Source organism: Tenrec ecaudatus, chromosome 5 (assembly GCF_050624435.1).
Source record: "Tenrec ecaudatus isolate mTenEca1 chromosome 5, mTenEca1.hap1, whole genome shotgun sequence".
NCBI classification, from domain to species: Eukaryota; Metazoa; Chordata; class Mammalia; order Afrosoricida; family Tenrecidae; genus Tenrec; species Tenrec ecaudatus.
Window position 1 is genome coordinate 95,306,976 of NC_134534.1, and position 19,414 is coordinate 95,326,389.

General features: G+C 40.4%; 1 protein-coding gene across 8 annotated transcripts in view; it reads left to right on the top strand.

Annotated features, from left to right (window-relative positions):
* LOC142448177 (transducin-like enhancer protein 4) overlaps nt 1–19,414 on the top strand; it is a 174,439-nt gene that overhangs the window by 71,178 nt on the left and 83,847 nt on the right. The window lies entirely within an intron of this gene.

Consider the following 19,414-nt stretch of genomic DNA (forward strand, 5'->3'; position numbering starts at 1 on the left):
ATGCAAGTACTCCCCTCCACTTAAATTTTTGTTCTTCTAGATTAAAATAACAAGTAATAAAGTAAGGCATTACAACTTAATAATAAAGTTGAGAAATGAATTCATAGCTGAGAAAAGCACAATATTCACTTCTCCATTTATGCGCCTGGTACAAGCGGTTCCTTAGGTTATTCTAACGAAGACGCTGCCACCATATTCTCTACTACCTGCACCCCCCCACCCCATACAATAACTTTTCTCTTATGTGTAGACAATACGCAAAAGGCTCTCCCCCACCCCTAGTGTATCAAACACACTTTGAAATGCTAATTATTCCATTTACTCTCATTAAAATTCAAATTGCTGAGTGAAGATGCAGATAAGGGTCACCTGATAATCAATCTGAAGTGAAGATATTGCTTCAATTATGTCTCTGTCTTTTAACAAGAAAATCAGAACTCCAGAATCACTGCCAAAGGTGATGGAGCAATAGTGGTCGGATCGTAGCTTGTTTTGTAATGGTCTGTCCTGAGCTCTAGAAGCCCTGGCGGTGCAGTGGTTAGGCATGAGGCGACCAACTACAAGGTCATCAATTCAAAACTACCAGTTCCTCTGCAGGAGAAAGAGGAGGCTTCGTCTCCTGTAAAGAGTTAACAGTCTCAGAAACCCACAGGGGAAGTTCTACCCTGTCTTGTAGGCTTGTTAGGAGTCTTGAACCCCAAGAAAATACTGTTAGCAAGCGAGAAGAGGTAAATGGAAAATAGTGACCATTATTTGCTGAGAAGTGACCCTTGTAAAGACGAGGCTGATTTGGGACAGGCACGAGTCATGTGGAATCACAAGCTACATTTGCTGTATATTTCCTGTGCATCCATGGGGATTGAGAATGAGAGACGGAGCACGTGAAAATTGAAAAAAAAAATTAAGTATGTATGGTTACACCAGCCGGAGTGGGCATGCGCCTACATGTGTGTTGTGTGCATGATGGGCAGTGTAGGATGGTGTGAGTGGTTTTGTTGCCACATGTCCCAGGAGACAGAAGGCATAGGACACATAGTCTTCACCCACTGCAATGTCTGCTGTGTGTGGAGAGCTGATTGAAGGAGACGCTTGCCGGGCACTTCGTGGCACAGTGCTCATTGTTTCTTTGAACTGCTGAAATGCCTGTGGCTGTCCTACCATAGGTCCTGTTGGCAGCCTTTCCTCAGAAAACAGAATGCGCTTTTATTTCTCTTCCAAATCTTATTTTTTAACTGTGTGCAGTGGAGAAATGGCTCTAAATAAAAAACACAGCTTGGTGTTAGATGCTGTTGAAAAATGAGAGAAGGAGAATTGGGACATGCTCCTCTTTTCATCTCCTCCCGTCTGTTGTTGGTGCTGTAGATAAGCATTTCATTTTCAACACTGTTAGATAGTGGGTGGCAGATTACCTTTCGTCTCAGGAAGCTGGTGACCGGGCTACTGACACGGTATACTGTGCATGTGTGGGTTTAATTAATGAAATAGAGCTAATGTGAGTTTTTGGCTTAAAACTTGTTTGAAGCATGAACTCAGTAGAGCTAGACGCTGCAAAAGCAGCAAACCTGTAGGTTGATGGATCCCACAGTGTGTTTAGGTGGGTGGATGGGAGGTGGTTTCCAAATTAGTTATATATGAGCAGAGAATGGAGTAAAAAAAAACACATAATCTTGTTAATTCTGATAAACAGATTTTTTTCAAGAACAGAGAAGCAAGCCGAATTGTTGTAGGGAATCACAGACCCAGTGACAAACTCATTTGATTACAAACTTCATGCTGCTCTTGTCTCTCTTTGCCTTTTTTCAGCACTGGCCTAGGACCTTGAGTCCAGGTGTTTTCAGAGTTACCACCTGGTGGGATTGTAAATATATGGGTTGACCTGTGGGCCTGATTAGTGTGTGTCCCTTGGCCTTGGGCTGGATCCTGAGTTGACTACCAAAGATGAAGAGGAGGCCCCGCTTTAGAATTCTGTTGCTTGATTTTTAAATTGTAGTCGGCAGTGATTTTCCTTTTTCTGTGTTGAGGGAATGAAACTATTTCTCCAGAGAGGCAGAGCCTCTAGCTAAGCCCCTACAGACCTTGGTTTATGCACCTCTTGGTGTGTATCTGTTTTATATGTATGCATACCACCCAGACAAGCACAAATGTTCCCGGATTTAATGAAATCTGATGAAGCACCTTTTTAACTCTGCAATATTATTCTACCTTCATTGGTAAATGAGCCAAGCCAGTGATCCATGCAGTTTAAATGCAAAATGCTGAAGTGAGCCTGAAACCTGGAGAGGCGGCTTGTTCTCTTGACAATAAGCTAGTTGTGTTTAATGGAATGAAACACAGTTATAATGATTTCTTTCACAGGTCATGTTCAGTTTAAGACTGTTGATAGATTGAAATAAGTTAAACATCATTTATCTTTTATTTATAAGGAACAACCACAGCAACACACACACAAATCAGGAAAATTCTTTTTGTTTAGAACTGGTTGTAGTTCATTTGCCAAAAGCTCTCCCTGAGTTACTCATTTGGGCTGTGGAACTGGTATGTCTCTAGTTTGATCTTGTCATGTGCCCCTACTAGCCACTGTGTTTTTAAATTAGAATCTCTGCAAGATCACGCTGTTGGAACAACACACAAATTGTAGTTTTAAATCAGTAATATGATCTAATTAGAAGTGATGTTTTCATTTCCTGTATTATTAAATTGAGTCATCTGACTATCTTAAAATGCTTTTAAATCCATGACACTATATAATCAGCACATGCTGTGTGAATGTGGTTATGCTTAATAAAGGAGACTAACTTGGAACCTCATAAGAATTTCACCAGAGAAACTCTCATTAAGAAAAAAGTTATATTAGTGTGAACACAGAAAAAGAAAATGTTTGGCTTGTAAAAATAGAAGATGTGGCGGCTTATTATTATTGGATTGGTTTTCTTTCCTTCTTAGCCTCTAACTCTTTGAGAGAAAAAAAATGATAGAAGTGTATGTATTTTTCTTTAAAAAGACCCCTTTCCAGAAAGCCCCTTCAGAACAGGTATGCCGAGACGTTCCAGGGAAATGCAGTTTAGCACAAGAAATGCTGAACCTCAGTTTTTAGCAGTGACATTTTAATGATAGGAAGTCTGCGAAATTATTTGCCATCAATTGTGAAGGCAATAACAAGCCTTGGTGGTTTTTCACACTCTCTGTGTTAAGTGCTTTCAGAATGACAGCGTAAACTGTGTTAGAGAACTCCAAGGAAGTAAAACTGATTAAAATGTTCATGCTTGAATGGTGCTGATGGAATAGTTCATTTGGACTTTCTCTACCTCCTGCAGCTCAAGCTGAAATATTAAAATTCAGTGGATTTAAATCTCTCTCCTCTCAGCTCAGGAAAAAAACATTACATTTTAATAGGTTTTAAACCCATAATTCATTGGTTTGGAGCAGCACTATTAAATCTATTTAAATATTACTTGTATTACTAAGGAAATGATTTAAATGACTTTGCCTCTGCCATACTAGGTGTTTGAGTTGGTTTAAGAAAAGAAAGACAATACCTTTGGGTTCCCCCTCACCCCCTCTTTGCATTTTGTTTTATTGTCCTTGTATGACTGGCTCTTACATTATAAGAATATATACATAGTCCAGATTGACATGCCAGCAGTAGTCTTGCAGTGTGACAGTTTTAAAATGTGTGCCCGTTTTACCATGACAGATTTCTAAACTGCTGTTTTAGTTTTCAGAGGTGTTGGAACAAAGGAGCCATTGTCGTGGTTTCCCTTGTGTTCTTTTTGAACAAATTTGCCCCACGGGTAAGAAATAAAAACTAGAAATATACGGGTATATAGAAATGTGTGAGAGACTGTCCCTTCCTTGTGCATAGTGGATACACTTATGAACACATGCCAATACCATAAAAATTGGGGAGGGGTGTGTGTGACCACTGTACTTTTTAAGTAAAAGCAAAAATCTATTAAACATTCTCAGGCCATTTTGAATTCCTGTTGCTTTATTTTTGTAAAGGGCTTTCCAATAGGTATTAATTTTGCAGTAGTTTCCCTATAATCTTCTCTGTTCTGTTAGCCTTCAGAAGGCACGGAGGTCCTAAGCAGAGTTCCCCGGGGGACCACTCTACCCGCATCATTTTTTTGGTCAACAGAGCTGTTTCCCAGGGCTTGACAGCACCTCCCTTTATCTACACCGGGACGCTCTTGCTTCTCCCACAGGCCTTCTTCTGGGGCTTTGTGGGAATCTACCCTTCACTCGTGCCTGCACAGCCTGGAAGGGTGAGGGAGTTGCTATCCCATGGGGGAATTTTGGCCCCACAGGGCAAGAGAGCCTGTGGAGTGGTCCCTCCCACCGTTAGGTGGATCACTTTGAGGTATGTGCTACACTGTTCCACAAGGGTTTTTTTTTTGATAAGGTTGAGCTTGATGGCCAAGGTGGTGATCAATTTGAGAGTGCATCCTTGTTTTGGTTTTCCCTCTTTCCCTGATTCATTCTCTCTGGGCCCCCACTTCTATTCCAGAATCTTCTCTCAGAGCCAGCAACCTGCCCACAAGCCCTACTTTAGACTCTACTTTCTAGCTGAAACGAAAATATCGGGTATTTGACTTCATTGGCTGCCAGCTTTTACGGGGGGCTGTATCGAGGGTAGGCAGGCAACTGCACTCATATGCTGCAGTGAAGGTTTGTTTTCTGTGCGGAAATAGATAAGTTCTTGTTTTTAAAAACTGGACTTCTACATCATTTCGAAGATTTCTTAGTTAACGTATATGTGATCCCGTCCTTGCTCTGCTCTCTTCAACTGAAAACTGCTGTGTTCTGTGTGTGTAACAGGAAATAACTTTCAAAAGGAACTGTAAGATCATTTGTATTCTCAGAGCCTGCCATTCCAGCTTTGTTTTATGGTCGTTACAAACTGCTGGTTGCTTAGGCTTTATAAAATACGCTGCCCCTCGCTGCATAATGTACCCAACTTGCTGTATTTGAGGGTCGAGAGAACGAAACTGTCTGGAAAGTGCTCTGGTTTTCTGAAATGGTAGGAGTTTTCTCACCTGCTCGCACAACGCCTCATAAAGCTGTGACTGCAGACAAACCACAGCAGTTTTAGATGGTAAGCCTCTATATTTCTCTTTACCATATCTCTGCCCTTTGCTGTTTTTTCTTTCTTTTAAAAAATCTGGTTCAAAAAAAAAATCTGGTTCATTTACTGAGGAGCAAGAAGCTACATTATGGAGAGTTGTAGTTGTAATCACGTTTTCCACTAGAGTCTGGTGAGGATCTAGAAGGCAGTAATTTCCCTTCCTCCTAACAGAGTCATGCAGCTAAAGTCACTTTATCCACCCTCTCTTCACTTCAGGGATCCCAAAAATCCCTAGGTATTAAGCAGGATTCAAAAAAAAATTTTTTTTTCTAGGAGTTAATTTCTTTACCAAGTTTCTCTGGGAGAAATTTCAAGAAGGCAGTTGACCACAGGTTTGTTTCAACAGGTGCTAACCTGAAGTGCTACCCCGTGGCTTAGACATTGGACGACTAACTACAGTATCAGTGGTTCAAGCCCACCCACCAGCCACTTGGGAAGAGAAAGATAGAACTGGCAATCTACTCCCATGAAGATTGATAGCTTTGAAAACCTAACATAGGGTTACGATGAGTCAAAATGAACTTGTTGGCAGTGGGTTTTGTTTTTGGTTTAATATGAAGTGTTTTAGGAAGAGATCTTGCCTCCCATCTTTCCCTAAAAGCACCATTTGGGGTTAGAAGAGCTACAGTGTGCTTGGCAGGGTGCATCTGCCTTGATCTAAGGCCTGTGGGGTCTTCTGCTCCAGGAAAGGTTTACAGCCTAGAAAACCCAAAGGGGCAGTTGTACCGTGTCTGATGGAGTCTCTAGGAGTCGTAATTGAATCTACAGCAGTGAGCTTGGTTTCTTGCAGGAGGGGTGGGGTGGGGCTGGGGGGCTGTGGTTATTGGGCTTTCACTATAAAGAAAGTAGGGTCTCCCCACCATCTGGAAATAGGCGTTCCATTAATTCCATCAGCACCAGAGCAGCGCTTCTTCCTGTACAGGGGCCTGGGTGAAACGGTTTATTTCAAGGCACTTAGATGCTTGTCCATTGTTCTGTCTTTTGAATTTTTTGCCTTTTTAAATTTTTGCTGCGCCTTCTCTAATGAATACTTCTTCCTAGTAAAGCTTCCTACAGGCCACCTCACCAATTCTCCGTGACTTGGAGACCCTGGCTCTGTGGGCTCAGCCTTCGTACTGCCCTCTGGACTGACTGCAGGGAGGGAGGTAGAATGGTTTTCTAGACTCTTTCAGTGCTCATTAGGGATGATTTAATGATTCTGTCCACCACTTACTCATTCAGTAAATGCTTGATTATCTTCAAGTCTAGTGAATAGGTACATTTCATTTGCATTTTGAATGACATTTTTCATTATTTTCTGTAACATTTTGAAATGATGCTGAAACCGAAAGCATCTCATTAAGGTCTTAGTGTAATGGTGAACTTCCTGATTTTCCATTGTATTACACAGAGTAAACTTTTAACTAACACTTAATTTCAATGCAACTAATTTCTAAGAATACTTAAAGATGAAAGAGAAAATGACTCGATACATCTGGAGATTTGTTTGTTTTTGCATTTGCAGATCTATAAGGGCAAGTAAAATCGTTTGCTGTTAGGATTTCCGCTTATTTTATACACGCATGGATTTTATTCCAAACCAAACATGTATAAACCTCCTTCTAAAATCAGTGCATGGCTGCTGACTAATTCAATAATACATTCTTCTTAATTTTATTGTCTTCAAAAGAGAAGGTACTTTATGCGCCATGGTGGCAGTTGGTGTGTGTTTGAGAGAGAGAGAGAGATTGAGATTTTGAGGTCACATGTGTAACAGAATTCAAGCTGACAACTTCCCCAAACATTGAAACTTTGTAACATAAAGCAGCACATTTGTTTTAGATGACTCAGCATTTTAAGGGAGGTAGGGACTATCAGCCTCGATGAATGAGGAACCTATGGCTGACGTCCAGAAATGGGTGGAAGATGACTAGGGAATTACCATGGGTGTATTTTAAATCATAAGTGAATGTAGTGGCCTCTGCAAACTGTCAGCTTTGATGAGTGCCAAGAGCAGTATGTGAAGATCAGCGAGTTCAAAGAGCTGATCTTTCCATTAGTCTTTCACAGGAGAGTGAAGCTAATAAAGACAATGTTATGGAATGAATCATAACTAAGGCCAAGTCCTGGATTTATCAAGATGATTCCGAGAACAAAGTTGAATCAAAACAGTGGTTCTTGAGGAGATCTATCGGCTGGGCTGGTTAAATCCAGGCAGAAAGGCCAGGACAACTCAGAGGTTATACTGGTGTTTGGATCCCAAAGAGTAATCTTGGTAAATTTTGACAAAAGACACAGGACCATCATCAGAATTTATTAGGAAGAAGTTTTAAGAAAATAGAAAGGTGCATTGGTGAGAAAAATTCCAGGGAAATTGGGCTGAGGAATTGTTGTGTTTTTTTTGGTCACAACAATGTACCTGCTCATTCTTCAAAAGTAACCAGGGCTGGCCTGTCAGCATTTCCTTGGGAAACCCTACCACACCCATCTTGATCTTACCCTACAGACTTATCTGGTTACAAAACTCAGAGAACATTTCAGAGGAACCCAATTTGAGTGCCTCTTGGATATCCCAAATTACCATTTTGATATGGTGTAATTTGAAGAATGATGCAGAATTTTTTTTGGGGGGGGAGGTTTACAAAGATGGAGAGAATGTATTTAGAAGTGTTTACACCCAAATGAAGGATAGGTCGAGAAACAGTAGCATCATATTTTGATACTGCTTAATAAAGGTTTGTCTGATTTTTGTAGCAGTCCTTGTTTATTGACCTATTCTTATATAGTTTGAAATTATGAATTAAAAAATTGCACATCCATTATTGATATTTCCCCTTATTCTAATGTCAGATATTTAAAAATCAGAACAATCTACTGTCATCAAACCCACTCCAACTCATAATGACCACCCTGTAGGCAGTGTGGAATTGCTTCCTAGGATCTCTGAGACTGTCACACTGTATGTGAGCAGAAAACAGTCTTTCTCCATGGGAGCAAACAACCGGTCAGTTCCAATTGCTGACCTGTGTGGTTATCCAACCTGGAACTCACTACACTGCCACTGAATCAATGCTGGTTCATAGCCACACACCCCCTCTGGGTTTCTTAGACTTTAACTATTTATGGCCCTAGAAAGCCCAGTCTCTCCTGAGGAGCTGCTGCTGGTTTCCAACTGCCGACCCTGCGGTTCACGGCCCAACGAGTAACCACTACACCACCAGAACTCCTTTTATTGAGTATAGTTGACACAAAGTATGAAATTTACCCCTTTTAGAACACAGTTCGTGCGTTTTGATAAGTGTGTTCAGTTGTGTAACATCTGGTGCAATTGAGAGGGAACAGTTCTTTCACCTTCCCAGTATTTCCTGTTGTCCTCTGTAGTCAGTTCATCCCCACTCCAGCCTTGACAACCAGGATTTCATGTTTTTTCCTCTCAAATTAAGCCTTTTCACAGAGGTCACAAAATGAAAATGTACCATACATGTAGTGTTTTGAGTCGTCTTTAACACAATGTATTTGTGACTTATTTATGTGGTTGCTTTGGTAGGAGTCCATGTTAGATGCCAGCAAGTCAGTTTTCATGCAGCGTGACCCACATGGCAGAGTAAAACTCTTCCGAAGACTACTTTTCTTGGGGTCACGGCCCTCAGAGCACCTGCATTTTGGAGCCACTGGCTCTTTGGGTTAGTAGGACGTGCTTCTCAGTTGTGCACCCAGGTCACCTTTTTTTTGTTGAGTAGCAACCCATTGTATGGCAGAACCTGTTTTATCTTGTCAGCCCAGGAAAGACATGTAAGTGTTTTCCAGATTTTGATCATTGTAAATAAAGCCACTCTAAATAACCCATGTGTAGAAGTAAGTCCTTATTTCTGCTAGGCGTGCACCCAGAAGTGGGATGGCTGCACTTTATGACATGTGCATATTGGAATATCTACATCACTGCTAAATTTGACTCTTTCGTTTTGCAGCCGCATTAATACATGTGGAAATATCATTACTTTGCATTCCTTTGGAGGACAATTCTAATAAATTGTCTAATATTGATATATTTTGGATATGTCATCTATTTCACAAATACCTTCTCCCATTCTGTGGTTTTGTCTTCGTGGGGTGCTTTTTTTAAACCGGTGTCAGATAGAAGTTTCATTTTTATATTGATAAAGGCCACATTTATCATTTTTTTCTCCCTTTTGTGGATCTTTTCTTGCTGCCTCATAAGTAGTCTTTGTTTGACTCCAACCCACAAATATTTTTCTCTTAGGATTTCTTCAGGATGTTTTACATGTAAATATGTGGTCCAGTTTGAGTCTTTGTGTATGGTGAGCTACGGGCTTTGTTTTTGGGGGTAGGGGGATGCAGTTGGGGAGAGGCATATGAATATCCACTTGAGTTGTTCTAAGGCTTTTTGTTAAAAATTTTCATATTTTCCCTTGGACTATCTATTGTACTGTGTCAAGACATAATAGGGTGTATTTTCTATATCCTATTCTGTTCCCTTACCAGGTGCCACTGCGACTTTATTTATTTTGCTTATTTTCCTTCTTGCATTCTTTATACTACCTTGATCCTTGTTGTCAGTCTCTGGAATAGGGACGGAAAATGGGGCTTTCTACTCAGGTTAACAGTTAGTATTTCAGAAACTCACAGGGCAGTTCTCCCTGTCCTATAGGGTTGCTATGAGTCAACATTGACTCGATGACAGTGAGTTTGAGAGGGATAGGGACTGTCAGAAGAGGCTAACTAATTCATTCTTAATATTGAAAACTCTCATAGTAAAAAATAATGTCTACTCTGCCAGCAAACTCTTCCCTGAAAATTGATGGCATCTTCTCTCCCTGGTTTAACGTCTCATCTCTTATTCACTTCCTTCACATCGGTTCTGATGTATAGCAGCCCTATAGGACAGAGTAGAACAACTTGTGTGGGTTCCTGAGATTGTAACTGACCAGGAATAGAAAGCCTCCTCTCTCTCCCGACGCAGCTGGTGGTTTTGAACTGCTGGTTTTTCAGTTAGCAGCCCAACACGTCACCCAGTGCACCACAGGGTTCCTAGCTTGTCTGCGGGTATCTGCGAACTGATTCTATGTCCAATATTTTTAGTGCAGGTACCACTTTTTTTCCAATTGTGCATTTACTGTAGGTTCTTCCCAAAAGTCTCAGCTCAGATGTTATCTTTTGAGAAAGGTTTTCCCCGATTGGCAGCTCAACCACTGGGATCATTCTCTGTCCTGTTTGCTCAGTGCCATCCAGTCATTGCTGACTCATTGAGACACACCTCTGCCTCCAGTGGGTTTCCAAGACTGTAACTGTTTATGGGAATAGAAAGTCCAATCTTTATCTCTTAGAGCTGGTGGTGGATTTGAACTGCCAAACTTGTGGGTTGGTGCCCAACCACTACACCACCAACACTCCTTCAACCTGCTTTATTTTCATCATAACACATATTGCTTGCTTGTTTATGTACTTTTTTTTCTTTTTTTAAATTAATTTTAACAATTTATTAGGGGCTCATACAATTCTTATCACAGTTCATACATATACATACATCAATTGTATAAAGCACATCTGTACAGTCTTTGCCCTAATCATTTTTTTCTCCTCTTTTCTTTTTTTACATTTAATTAGGGACTCATGCAACTCTTATCACCATCCAGTACATATACATACATCAATTGTATAAAGCACATCCATACATTCCCTGCCCCAATCATTCTCAAGGCATTTGCTCTCCACTTACGCCCCTTACATCAGGTCCTCTTTTTTTTTTTTCCCCCCTCCCTCCCCGCTTGTTTATGTACTTTTGTATCTGTTCGGTTCACTGAACAGGTGAGCCACTGTCTCTTGCTCACTTTTATAGCCCTAGTTAGTGCTGATGTACTATCTGGGCCATCTTTTATGATATTTGTAGAATAAACATTACACACCCATTGTTATCAAGTTGATTCTGACGCATAGTAACTCTATAGGATTTCCAAGATTGTAAATCTTTACAAGGAACAAACAGCCTCATTTCCTACAAAGCAGCAGGTAGGTTTGACCAGTCTACTATACCACCAGGGGATCTAGAATAAATATTAATAATGGTTTACTCAACACACATGCAAGATTTCATTTATAATGCTCAATAAATATTTGCTTAATGAACTCATAAAAATATTTTGAGTTATTTTTTCATTACGTGTTGTTCTTGTTAGGTGCCATCTATCCCTTCGAGACTCTCAGGGACCCCATGCATATAACATTCAACAATTCATATGCCAGTACTTTGTTACAGTTGATCCACTACAATCACTCCAATGCAGTCTCACTCACCCTACGTCCTCTCTGTGCTTTTGTTTTGTTTCAGGGTACAGAAAGAGACCCCAATCTCAAATGTAGTCTAAGGACATTTGTTAAGTTTTCAAAGGGTCACAGACAACACAGAGACACAACATCCAGATGAACAAGACCATTAGCAGGAGGTCAAAATGGCACCCCAGGATTCACAGTCTGGATGCTATACAAATAGGGCATGGACCAATGGGAAACTCACAAATCCCTGACTGATAGAAGATGAGGAAGTCACAGTTACAGTAGGGCTGCACAGACAGGAGTGGGACAATGGTTGTTAGTTAGATAGGCTCCTATACTGTTAGATACTGGTAGGGCATACAAGATTAGTTGAGGGCCTCCTGACCATGACAGTCAGGGCACAACTGATAGGGCATCACTCACCACCCTGCGACCTCATGTACTGTCCCAGTAAGTAGATACACATCAAGGACACACCTGGGCAAGCCCCTGAGAGACTGCCCCTCCCTGGGCTAGCTGAAAAGGGGTGGAAGTCATCTACACTCCCAGGCACTATGCATGATGCCAAGATTGTCTACATCTTTGGTTAATGATCAGAAAGAATTCAAGAGAGGCTTAATCCATGTGGAGACTTTTCAAATGGGAGTTTGGGCTGTTGCCACCATCTTTACCTTTTGCACACTGGGGTGCTGAGAATTTAAGCTTGAATACAGTTTCCATCTCTGTTCCTAACCCCTGTGTACTATTTGTATAGACTTTTGGAGGAGGGCCGAGATTAGTTCCAGACCCTAAGTGTATGTGGGCCCATTGTTGCAGCTACATTCAGTGCATCACATTGAGGGTCTTTGGCTGTACTTCATCCAACACAGATTTTTTCAGCCTATGGCCTTTACAACACCATGTTTCAAATACACAAATTCTGAAATTTTCTTCATTTTATTACCAGCTTGGTTTACCCTCCCTCTGCTCTCCCCTCTCCTGCCCCATTTTCAGACCAGGTTGAGACTTGTAGAAAGTGCAGCCTGAGTTTCAAATAGTGTGGCCTCAGGGATTTCACTTCAGTCTTACCTGTAGAATGCAGTCCATTGCCCGTAGGACTATCTAACTTGAGCACTATAAACTTTGGTAAGCCTGTTTATTTTTAAAATTAGGAATTTTATGTTAAAACTCGGGACCTTTTTGCACCTCAGTCATTTCTGTAGATATATATATATATATATATATATATATATATATATATATATGCATATTCTTTTCTACAAGGGTAACTAGAACCAACAGCTTTCATAGCATATATGGCTTGTGTCTGGCAACATGCAGTGGATTTGTGTGCACTGTGTTGTTTAATCCTGACACCAGCCCTGCATAAAAGACACGATCGTTTTGTTAACATTTTCTACTTAGTAAAACCAGGAATCCAAAGGGGTAGGTCCTTTCTAAAGGCCGCAAGAAGTAGTAGAACGTAAGAGGGATTGCCCAAAAGAAACCCGGAATTGTGCTGGGGAGTGGAGCTTTTGTAGTACACATTTTCTCCCATTAGGTCCATGTTGAGCAACTCGCTTTGAGGTTTAGTACACCCAGTGACATCACCTGGGAAACTTCTTATTGGTAACAGTGAATTTTTTTGTAAAAGCACTTTAGCTCAAGCCTCGTTTTTTTGTGATGGTCGATTTAAGTTTTCCAGCTGGGGAAAAATGCTACAGAAACTTGTGAGGTTGAACACAGCTTACAAGGACAACACTATGGGAAAAGGTCAAGTGTATGAGTGATTTTCTTATTTCAAAAAGGTGAAAGGTCAATTTGATGACAAACCTCATTGTGGATATTTGCCAACTTCCCATATGGACAGAAATGTTGACTCTTAGTGCATTTGAAGTTATGTTCCAGCAGGTCAGACTTAATCAAGCTTTCTATTTAGATGTTCTGAAAAGATTGTGTAACAGTGCCAAAAAAGGACTGATTTGTGGCAGACTTCGTTTCCATGAAAACAAACTTTTTTTTGTTTACACAAATGAAGAGGGACATGAACAGATGATTCATGACATAGGTGACTTGATGACATAGATGAGGTGAAGGATAAAAAACTAGGGAGGTGCTGTCAGCTACCCAAATGGATGAATTAAAAAAATATTTCCAAGAATGGAAAGACAAATTTGACAAATATATTAATTAATGGAGAGTAATTTGAAGATGATAAGGTTATTTTGTAAAAAAGATATAAACACATAGCTTTTGGGGGGAAATTCTGATTTTTTTTGGGTGGGGAGGGTACCCCCTCATAGATTTTAGAACTCAAGTATTTAACTGTTATGACACACTTGTCTCTTAGTCCTTCAGTTTATCTTTGTTGTTGTTTTCTCAGTGATCAATATTCTCATCAATCTGAGATCCACTCATAGAATTATCTAGTATTGCAAGACCAGTTCTCAGTGTTGGGAGGAAAATGGGAATTTTGTCTTCCTGGTGTGCACGCTAGTCAGCTGTGCCACGTTGTCTGAGCTTTATGAGTGTCCGAGTTAGTTGTATACATTTGACTCATATTTGTGCCCTTTCTGAGACACGTTAGAAGAAACCTTTGGCTGTTGACTTCGGAAGACAGCATTTGAAACCCCCTGGGGCACAGTGCATCCCCTGATGCACCTGGGATGGCTGAGTTGGTGTTGACTCCACAGCAAACAGTGGTAGTGGTAGTGATTGTAACTTACTCTTACATGGAAGAATCAAAAGTAGTCAGAGCCACTATTAGAAATGCAGGTGTTTTAAGCAATAGTCCTTGAATCTTCTGGGGTTTCTGCTTGGACATAGGGCTATAATCCCTCTAGAATGTTTGCAAAGTTGTGTGTATGGTAGAGAGGGGTATTTTGGTGAGGAAGATCATACTCAATTCTGAGTTTGCCATCTTTAGCTACACAAAAGGCCCATGTCACAAGGTTGAACCCAAACCTTATTGGAGTTGGATTGTATGGAATCCTAATGGGAGCTGATAAAATTTGTGGTGAGATATATGCAAAAAGATAATTATCAACAGTGATTGGATGGTTGGATATAAGGATAAGAATGTTAGGCTTACACTTAATTTGCTTCTAAGTTGTCTTAGGTGGAGGGGAGTTTTCTTGCTTAAGGACAATTAAAAATAAGCTATCTTTTATTGATATCATTATAGAAAATAAGTTAGCTATACTAAATTTTTAAGCTTTCGTTTGCAGTGAAAGATAATGAGCTCTTAAGGAGAATTCGCTGGAGCTAGCCCCTATCTTGAATAGTCCTATCAGAAGAAAATACAGGCAAATAGAGAGTGCATTTTTAAAAGTTTCTCTTGCATAGCAAATATCCCTTAGAATGTTGAGGCACAGGGATAAATAAAAATGGGTTCCAGACTCCTCAGAGATCACAGCATGATGAAAAAATCGTGTTAATGAACCAAGCACCAAAGGAGGCACCAAAATGGGTAGCAGTTACTCCTTGAAGTCCAAGGTAGTGGTGAGCCTAAGTATAGGAAAGTGGCTGAAGGAAGAAGGATGGCAGCCAGGAAACAAAGCACCAGGCCAGCTACCAGCCAGGGTGCACATAAATAAGGAAGTATAGAGGTATCCCATTTGTTTGGGGGAGTTTGATCTTCAAAAAGGTTTCAATTCCTTGATGATATACAGTGTGCCTAATTTTTTTTTCATTTCTCCATCTTAAGATTATTTCATCCATCCTCTTGTGAATCACAAGGCCTAAATGGAATCTAGCCTTAATTGCATGTTTTGCAAGTATGTAAAACTAATAGGCAAAACATAGAACTCAACCCACGTGCCCAAACCTCATACTTACTGTATATACTTGAATATCAGCCGACACGAGTATAAGCCAAGATACCTAATTATTACCTGGGAAACCAGAAAAACTGATTGACTCGAGTATAAGCCTAGGGTGGAAAATGCAGAAGCTATTGGTGAGTTTCAGTAATCAAAACAAATGAAAATAAAATTACTAAAAATGGAGACATCAGTGGGGTAGTGTACTTAAATATTTATTTTAAATAAAAGACATAAATAAAAGGACAAGTCATTTAACATTAGTAAACCAGCACAGTAAGTGGAAAATAGGTTCAACAAAAACAAGAAGGTATCAACAATGATATCTTGAGTACTATTCCCTGAGCTCAATCAGCAACCAAGCTAAAATGTAAAGAGTTAAAATCCTTCAAAACTGGATTCCTCATCATCATCCGTATCCCAATGCAGAGCTTCAGTTGGTGTGAGGTCATCATAGATGCTGTCCTCACTGAGATCGCCGTCATCACCATCACTGCTGTCAGTTTCATACAAAGCGCAGTCTTCACTGCCATCCATAGCATTACTAACACTACATTTTGGAAGACACGTGGCTCCATGTCTTCCGGAATGTCTTCCCATGCATCTCGAACCCACTTTGCTATTAACTCTATGTCAGGTTTCATGAGATTTCCTCCTTTTGTTAGTTGGGCTTGACCAGATGACATCTATTCATGCCACTGACCCATGTATAAGCCGAACCCCAGTTTTTCAGCACATTTTTGTGCTGATAAACTCGACTTATGCATGAGTATATGCAGTATATAAAATACATGAGTATATACAGTATATAAAACTTATACATGAGTACATGCGGTATATAAAACTTGAGATAACATACTCTTCAGCCTCTTTTAAGGTAGCTCCATGACTGTTGTGTTTCTGTTGTGAGTCTTATCCCCCTTCACTTGATTCACAAAAATAGGAGTTCATCTTGGCCCGGGTTTGTCCCTGTGTGACCACGGATGTCATGCCACTGTGGTTGAGAAGGAAAGTGGCAGCCATGGTGTGTGGGTTTGCTTGGGTGTACATGTGCTTTAATTTCCCCATGGTGTTGCTCGGTTGACTCAAAGCAATTTGTAGACACAACTCTGCACAAATGAATATCTGGGAGAAGACACTGTTGAGGGAAAACCAGTTTGAGCTGTGTGTTGTTGCTTCTATTGAAAGTCCAGAGGCTGGCCTTTTGCTTCCCCCTCTGCCACCCGCCACCCCACCCCTCTCAGTAGCTACTGAGGGACTGTTGATTTTCCCTGCAAGGCAGAGAGATCCCTTCTACAATAGAGGTAGAAACCTCACAAATGTTCCCTCAGCCTGCCTTAAAACCAGGCAGTGAGCCTGTGACCTGTGCAGGTCTTTGAGATAAGAGTATGCTTTTTATTAACAGAATCGCTGGGAGAGAAAACTGCCCTTGAGTGAGATTGCATGAGGATATATTTTGGTGCTCGGAGCTGTGGCAGCCATGTTGTGATTGGGGAGTAGAAAATGGGAGAGGCTAAGATAATCAGTAATGGTCTTAAAAAAAAAATCCTTCCATTACTCATGGTTAACAAATGATCCCAGAGATAGGGGGACAGGGGCAAGGGCAGGGGGAGGAGAAAGAAGCAAGGCCCAGCCCCACAACCATTCCTTTCTCCTTATATATCAGCCCTGGGGGAGAGGGGCGTGTGGAGAGGTATGGACAAGGAAAGGAAAACCTCCCCCTCAGTGGGGAGGGTGCAACCTAGGCCCAGGGCCCTCTGCTCGAAAGAGATGTTCTCTAAATCCAAACACTTATGATTGAGAGCAGCCCTGGTGGTATAGTGGTTGGGTATGTGTTGGGCTGCGATCCCTATGATCGGTAGTTCATAACCAGCGCTCCAAGGTAGAAAGACTAGGCTTTTATTCTCAGAATCAGCTAGTCATGGAAACCGACTTGGCGCGGCTCTGGGTCAGCATTGACTTCATGGCAGTAAGTTGTTTTTTTCATTTTATAGTTTGTAACTTGTAGAGGATGACTCTTAGCATATATATAGAAATGGACTACATCCTGTGTAAAAGGGAAAGTAATGCTGCTACTGGGGTTTCTGCTTACTGGTTTATAGTAAACAAAATGCTGGTTACTGGTTTATAGTAAACAAAATTGTCTCTTAATAATGAATGGCTGCAGACAAGTTCTCTTGAGTAACACACAGTCTATTCAAAACCATGGCTTCTGAGGGGATCTGCTGTTAAATTCCAGGTAGAGGCCAGGCCACAAGATAATGATATGGACAACTTTTGGAGGACTTCCAAGGGGTAATTTGGACAAGTCTTTCTCCTCCGGGCAAGAATGAACAGTCTTGGAAACTCATAGATGCAGTTCTACCCGGTCCTGTAGGCTCTCTGCGTCAGAATCAACTCGATGACAGCCAGTTTTGTTTTGGAATCTGGATAAATTTTCTCAGAAAACAGAAAAACTATGAGTGCATATTAGGAAGAAATGTTGAGAACTTTGAAAAGTGCATTGATGAGAAAGATAGCAGGAAAGTGTGTAGGGAACTGTTTCTTATGACCTGTTTGCTTGCATTGTTTGAGAGAGAAAAGAACTGTTGGGAATTTTATTGGGAAATTTTACCCCATCCACCCACCAGCACGCATCTTAACCCTCCAGATTTCTTTTTGTTTTGAAAACTTGCAGTTAAAAGGAACAGAATTCAAGCCCGTAAAGGATTAAAGCCACCTTCAGAAGTAGATGCAGGATATATGGTGAAACCATAGCTTCTTATTTTAGTATGCTTTTAAAAAATATATATATATAGGTTTTGCTTAACAGTTTTTGGTTTTTAAAAAAATAAAGGTTTCTATAATGTGTGTTTCTTAAAGGAGTTTTTTGGGGCATATAATTCATAGCACATATAATTTAGTTCAGTCACATCAAGAAGAGTAGTACAACCATCACCGCAATCAGTTTTAGAGCATTTTCTTCTTTTTTAAAAAAAAATACATCATTTTTACTGGGGGCTCTTACAGCTATGATAACAATCCATACATCAGTTGTATCTAGCACCACTGTGATAACAATCCATACATCAGTTCCAAGCCATCATCACTTCCAAAACATTTTCTTTGTACTTGAGCCTTTGGTATTAGCTTCTCTTTTCCTCTCCCTCCCCCATTCTTCCACCCTTGTGAACCCTTGATAATTTAAAAATTATTTTTATTTCCGTATTTTACACTGTCTGGGTGTCCCTATTTTCTTCATTCTTGTACTCATCGTTATTCGTTCTCCATCTCCCTGCCTCCTCCCATACCACAAGGAACCATGAATTCAATTACGGTCTCTCTAGATTTAGGTTTCTGACTTGGGGGTAGCATTTTTTTTAACTTATTATAATACCACACATTGGAAATAACTTAAATGACTGTAATCTAGGGCTTTGTAAGTGAATCTTCTTATGTCTCTGTAATAGCGTACTATTCGAACATTACAAATGGCGTAGTGGAGCATTACATAGAGATACAGGGAAATGTTCTGATGCATACTAAATAGGTAAAGAAGCAGATTAAGCTTCCACATAGATAACATGATGCTATTTTGTTTAAGGATGCTTCTATATGGAGAGAAAAAAATACTGGGTAGACTTAGCAGTAGTATACTGGCAGTTAATATTTTGTTGTTGAAAGGATTGTGATTGCCCATTTTCTCCTTCTTTGGAGCAGTTTTAGTCTGCGTACATGAGGTTGCTCTGAGTTGGAATTGCCTGTATTGGAGATAAGTCCTTTATGTCCATCCAGTTATTTGATGCCCATTTTTGCTAGATATCCTTAAGTTAGTCACACCCTTAGAACTTTTTTTGTTTTATTTCCAGAATATGTGGCAATTCCTACTTCATGCAATCTACTTTAGTCAAAATCACTCATCTCCTAGTTGATCTCCTTTCCACCATCCTTGCCAATTTCAAATCCATCTCAAATCTAGTTTTCTCATATCACAAGATCTATGCGTGTGTGTACCCCACTATAGCTTAAATTCTTACTATTCTTTGTATAGGCCACTAGTATGCAGGGTAAAAAATACTCAGAAATAGGGGCAAATGGATCAGGGGTGGGGGGGGTGGATGCTAGTTAATAGGGGAACAGTTGGTCAATGCTAGAATAATTAAAGAACACAACCTTCTAGGGGAAAAGTGACAAAGATGTTAGTTTTAATCTCAAGGTAAAGGGTTTCTTAAAGAGGTCA